The sequence below is a fragment of the Pinus tabuliformis genome, chromosome 9, assembly GCF_031772625.1.
Source record: "Pinus tabuliformis cultivar Carrire ecotype Pingquan chromosome 9, CPIR1, whole genome shotgun sequence".
Lineage (NCBI taxonomy): Eukaryota > Viridiplantae > Streptophyta > Pinopsida > Pinales > Pinaceae > Pinus > Pinus tabuliformis.
Genome location: NC_142307.1, coordinates 1,140,876,129 through 1,140,883,009, shown reverse-complemented (window position 1 = coordinate 1,140,883,009; position 6,881 = coordinate 1,140,876,129).

Below are 6,881 nucleotides of genomic sequence, written 5' to 3'. Positions count from 1 at the left end.
CAAATAAAGCTTAGTATTTCCCAACTGAAAAAACTTATGAATAAAGTGAGATAGTTTATTGTATATGGAGATTTTATGAAGAGAAACCTCCCTCACAATTCCACAATACATTGTCCTGTAACCAGAAACTAATCTTGAAAAAGACTGCTAAAACTAGAAGACCAAGCTTGACTTTCAGCAGTTTCGTAGCGCAAGTTTAACCATAAATTCCTCCCACCTCAGAATGAGTTTGAAGAAACGGAAGGAGGTTTTTGTAGTTTGGAATGCTAGGAAGAAAACCCTCCTTCATTTTTAAAAATTTAGTTCTAAGCTCCTCAGGAGCCCTTCTGGAAGTTGACTAGTAAAAGTCGAAAACAGAGAATTTTGTGCTAAAACATGCTTTTTCACGGGTTTCGTAGTGCACTATGAAAACACTAATTTCATAGCGCAAAATAGGATTTTTACACTGTCTATGCTATGAAAACATGGATTCATAGATATTTTCAAAATTTCTCCAAAATGATGTGAGATATGACCTCTAAACACATGGTGAGGCTTCTAAGACATGGAATGAGGCTGTCAAACTTTATTTGAAGATGGACATGAGACTCTAACCCTATGACTTAGACTCTAAAATGTAAAAATGACATGACCATGACTTGACTATGAATGATACAAGAATTGAGAAACCGTGTAAGTTGTCCAAATTTTTTAAGGAAGTTTTACACTGATAACAGTGGCTCCACTAGGGATATTGTGCCCTTGTGGTACATTAATAACCTGTAGCTCTAGTGCCACTATCCATCCTCTAGAAGAAAACTTTGAACTTCTGATCAATTTGCTCCTCAAGCCTTTAACGATTTCTGAATGAAGAATTTCAACTGCACCTACTAAAACATATGCTCAGTCAACCTACCCTGAGCTTATTTGCACATTCCTACCTACCCTATTAGTTGCAATCTCCGCTTGTAGCTCAAGGAACCTAAAACTTCCAATGAAGCCAATCATCGATCTAATCTAAAACTTGAATCTCTTGACTGTGCTTGAAACAAAAATAAACCAGATACTGAAAGAACCGAGGCAGCATGAGGTGTAACTGTTCTTCAAGATGAAAATATAACTGGAAGCCTAAACAATAAATCTTTTCCATGTAGTTAGCTATATGGTCAAAAAACACATGGTTAGTTTGATGATTCAAATAGCATCCTGTTACTTCTAACAACTGATCTTTAGTCACACAACCTTTATTTGGTATGCTATCCAATTGCTTTCCTGAATGATTCCCACAAACAATGTAATTTTCTTCATTATTATGATCACTCTTTGATGTAAGCTACTGCAAGGAATTACAAAAATGGACAACCTTTTCCTCTGCCCAAGGGTTATAAAATCTATCTTCCAGTACTTCTTCTTGGTGTTTACAATCAATTTCATACTCTTTATGATCAAAATACTGGCAAGTTTGCTGCATCTTCTCATTCATATCAGAGGATGTAACATGGTTTTCATAAGTTAACCCCTGCTAATTTTCATTTTGCATTTCATGGCATGTTATACTTTCTTCTTGGTGTTGAAATGCATTTTTATGAAGAGCCTCTAAACTTTTTTCATCCATAAATTCATCATCATCATAACGATCCTCCAAATACTGAATAAGACTTAAAGAATGTTTATAGCAATCTTTGAGCAACAATAAGTAAGGATGACATTCTTTATACATCTCATAGAATTCATCATGAAGATTAGCAAGTGAATATATTGAACCATTTTCCAAACTTTTATACCACGACCATGCTTTTCCTTCTAAAGTGGTCATAAACATCCTCATGAGACAATATTCAGGGAACTGAACCTTAAGACTGCGTACATGCATATGAAACCTAACCAAATGAAGAGCAGCATTGTCTTTCTTTTCATCTTTGAATATTGGAAGATCCTCTAACCAATCAACCTTTGGCATAGGATTTGGAAAACCAGTGACATGAGACCGATTCATAGGAGCATACCTGGAATTCATTCTTGCAGTGGAACTCATCTTGGAACTTCATCGAGCTACTGATCTTCTTGCAGTGGAGTCACCTTCCAATTTGTTATTCGATGTTTGGAGTCCCCAAGGTAGATTTGCAGCCTCGAAAAGATCTCTGAGCTCCTGATACCTTCAAAAGTTCAGCTTCTTAAGTTCGGGAATGAATAGACATCAGGCTCCTGGCAGAAGCACCAAAATGTTATCACCAAAATAGGATCCTGATAGGCTACTGACCATACTATCTCGGTGTAACTATTTCAAACCAATCTTTTAGCTCAGGCTTAGCCTCCTCAGCCTGAGAGGGCTCTCTCAAAGGGTTAAGGGTTTAGATTAAAGACATGAATAGATGGCTAACTCTATCGTTTGTAATTGTATATGTTTATAGGTTGAAAGATGAAGGCTGGCTACCATTGGGTGATGGAGAAAAATTATGTTTCAGTACCACAACAAGATCAGCTTAACATGAAGTCAGGGCATAGAGAGTTTTTATGCATCAACAAAACAAAGATACAATGCAAGGAAACACAATTTATAAATACATGAAGGAAGTTAGAGCATGATTGATGAGTTCTAAGTAACATGTATTCATACCACTGCAAGTAAGTGAAAGAGGAAAGCCATGAGACAATATTACATTAAATACTCTCTTTGAATCTTGAGTAGTGAAGCCAAAACATTCTACCTAGCATGGAAGTCAAGGCATTATAGAGTTCAAGTGCAGAAATGAAAATAGAAAACAGTGAAACATAGTTAGTTTATCTATGAAGGAAGTCAAAGCATCACTGATGAGTTCTGAGTATCATAAGTAAACACCACTGCAATGTAAGTATTGGAAGATGCCATCATAACAAGAACCTACAAGAAATCTTCATGAATATTGAGTTGTCTAAGTAGAAATCTGCATTAGGTTAAAAATATACACAGTCTGCACATAGAGCAGCGGCTGAGCCAAAAAGCCTCCAAACCCCTTTGCTAATTCGACCTATTGCTCTATATATAGCATTTAAAATTAGGATTCCATCATCCCTCATCAAGAGAATTTGAATTTGCCATCAGTGACACCTATTCTAACCATAAAACAAACCTTTAAATGCATTTGACAGCTAACTAGTAGTCGTAGAGACCTAATACAACTAGGAGTGTAACTCCTTATTATGATTACAACAACCTTATCTTAACATTTAAATGCATTCTTTGACAGCTGCGACCTCATGAAGTAGAATTTGATGAAGCCTCCCACGTGGTCACCCAACTGCTGATGACAAACCTTAGAAATTAGGGAACATGTTTCCTTGTTTTTAGGTTTAGATCCTTAAAAATTTGCACGTGGAACATAGCCTTTATCTCCTCACCCATGACACATTTTATGGAACTGAAGGAGGTTTTTGTAGCCCATGTTATCTGGAACAAAAAACTCTCCTGGTTTTTTAAAAAATTCCTCCAGCTGTCCAAAATCTATCCTTGAAAAACACATGTCAAACAGGAAAAATCCATTTTCTGAAATTAGGGTCTCAATTAAAGTTTATTATCTTCCAACTGAAAACACTTATGAAGAAAGTGAGATATTTTATTGTAGCTGGAGACTTGATGAAGATAAACCTCTTTCCGAATTCCAAAATACCTTTGCATGTAACCAGAAACTGATCTTGAAAAGGACTACTAAAACCAGAAGACCAAGCTTGACTTTCAGCAGTTTCGTAGCGCAAGTTTAACCATAAATGCCTCCCACCTTAGAATGGATTTGAAGAAAATGAAAGAGGTTTTTGTAGTTCAACATGTTAGGAAGAAAAGCCTCTTTTAGTTTGCAAAATTGAGTTCTCAGCTGCTCAGGAAAGCTTCTAGAAGTTAACCAGTAAAAATAGTTTTCCTGCTAAAACTGGCTGCTTCAGGGGTTTCGTAGCGCGCTACGAAAACACTGATTTCGTAGCGCAAAACATGATTTTTACACTGTCTGCGCTATGAAAACATGGATTCGTAGCTATTTTGAAAATTTCTCCAAAATGATGTGAGATATGACTTCTAAACTCATGGTGAGGCTTCTAGGACATGGAATGAGGCTGTCAAAATTTATTTGGAAAAGAGATATGACCTTGAAAGACTTCTAACCTTATGACCTAACCCTTAAAGCATGAAATGGCCTAGAGACCCTTTAACACCATGACTAGAAGAAGGGTTAGTAAATGAGAATGACACTAATTGTGATGGGATGACTCAAAACTTATAAGACTATGACTAGAAACAAGGCAACTCTCCAAAGCTTAGAGACAAAGATTTTAGGGTGATAACAGGTAGAATGGACCAATGGGAAGTATAACCTGGACATTGTAACTCTTAAGCATTGGAAACGAAGGGTTAGAGACTTATTCAAATCCTTCAACGACATCGATATTTGACATATCTATAGGGTATTGAATGGACATATTCATAAATAGCTTAGGATCATATTTAAGCTAAACATACAAATGTAACAAACATCAATGATACACAAGCATGTAAGAGAAACTCAAATAGTTTTATTGATATAACAAGAAGATCCAGGAGGAGTTACAACCGATGATTGTTGATCCAGCATCAACCTCCCAGCATAGAATCCCCTTTTCACCTCCAACAAAGCATAAATCACCCAATACTCTGATATCTATCTCTAAACCAACAACAATTCTCTGCAATGTACAAAATTCCAGCCTCTGGATCTCTAGGATGAGGGATCCATATATAGATGTATGCAAAGAGGATGAGTCAGCTTATGGTTTGACTAGTGTCTTCTCTCTGTCAGTTCTTGCTTCCACTTGGAGACTGAGATCCTCTTACTCATCCTTGGTCGAACTCAGTGAGGCAAGTGTCATTGGGGAAGATTCTGGAAGCTGCCATTGTCTGTCCACCTCGCGGAATGACACTGCCATTTGTCATTTCCCGCTCAACGCACCCTGGTAGTGCATTTAGGTGTGTTGCAATGCACCTAGCTAGTGTACTTGGGTGCTATGCAACGCAACTAGCTAGTGGAGCAGCTGAAATGATCCTGATTTGACTGATTCTGAACAATTTCTGGTGGAGAACTTCTGGGAGAAGCTGTAATTTGTTGACCTTGTTCCTTTAGGGGTCGGAACAACACTTTTAGGGACTTAGGATCCCTTGGTTTATGGACATTTCATGCTTAGAGCGGTAAGGCACAAAAATGTCTATAACAGGGCCACTAGAATGATGCCCACCAGAAAAAGAAGCACAAAACTCTTTACGTTACTTACAAAAAGGGGGTAACGGGAATAATGGATCACATGAGCCCACCATAGAAACCCGCACAAGTGACTTGTTGGCTAGTTTCTTAGATCTCCACCATTCAGAATCCTCTTTTAATTTGACGGCAGAAATGCAACAAACTTCTGAAAGCCGCAAGGTATTTAACCTCCCACGCCACGAACCTGCTTTATCCATCCAGACCATCGGATGGCTTTTGAAAAAAAGGACGGTTGTGCTTGATATCGCACAGCCATAAGGCACCAAAATTTAAGGCGCGATGAGGGTGGTTTTCGAATCCGTCCCACCCCCATGTGTCACTCTTTATATGGAATCGTTGCCCATACTACAAAACCACTTTCTGATGGAAAGTGGTGCGAACTCCTGAATACCGCTCCACCTGCTGAATACTCACCCGACCATAGAAACTAGGGCGCGCAAGCCCCCAATGCCACTACCTATGATTACTCACTAAAGCTTTTTCCTGGATTGGGGAAAACTTTTGGCAAACACTGAGGATAATAGAAGAAGAGATAAACCAACCTCCATTATCTACCAGGGCCATCCTTTTACTTGTTTGCCCCAAAAGATCGAAACCAGCCAAGTTCTCCACACGAATCTGGCAGGGAAAACTGATCCGATAATTGAAGGAACAACTATGCTGCCACTTCCACTCAAATGAAGGACCCATAACCAGAGAATGATCTGAAGAGGCGAAAAGTATTGTCTCAAATCCATCCACAAACCAATGGCGCCCAAAGGGAAAATCATGACGTTGAGGAATCATTGGTTGGGTACACTTCGCCCCTGCAAGAAACCCTCCCACTACGAAAGACCACCTCAATGTCCTCTGCTGCTTCATTATTGCAAAGAACCTTTAAATGATTCTGGGGAAAATCCTGCCACTTCTTCACCATCCTGCAATCTTCATTGTTCACCCCTTGGTTGGCTAGAATGTCCGCACGCTTGTTAGCATTTCTACACACATGATTGAAACTAACAGAACCAAAACCTTGAAGGTGAACTTGAATCCTTTGATAAGCCTGGATTAGTCTCCAATGATTTGAGACTTTCTCCGATTTGGATCCTCAGCTGATTCTTTTTACAGAGTTGATGGTGGTTTCGGAGTCTGCCTCTATAATGACTTTTGAGCTATGGTTTTTTATCAGAATATCTAGGCACTGCTCCATCGACATTAATTCTGCCATGTTATTGGTTGCTTTACCTAAATTGCTGTGGAAGATTGATATGATTCTTCCCTCTTCATTCCTTAAAACTCCTCCAAACCTAGCTATTCTGGGATTACCTTTGGAGGCTCTGTCAATATTGAATTTCAAGTAGTTTTTCGAGGAGGCCGCCAGCAATCTTTCTTTGTATTCTTTGTTGTTTTCTTTTTCCCAAGCCCTTGTGGAATGATCTTTTGCAATCCCAGCAGTGCCCCGGGAAAATTTTTTTTGGACCCTATATTAGGTTGGGCGAACCTACCTATGGTTTTGTGCATGATTTTCGCACATGGTATTGGACGCGATGGTTTTTCGGTCCATGGTATTGAATGCTTCGGCATGTACAAATATGTATTGTAACATTGAAAGGAATATAATGAAAAATCAAGCTGGTAGTCCCGGTTTTGGGATCCAGGGAA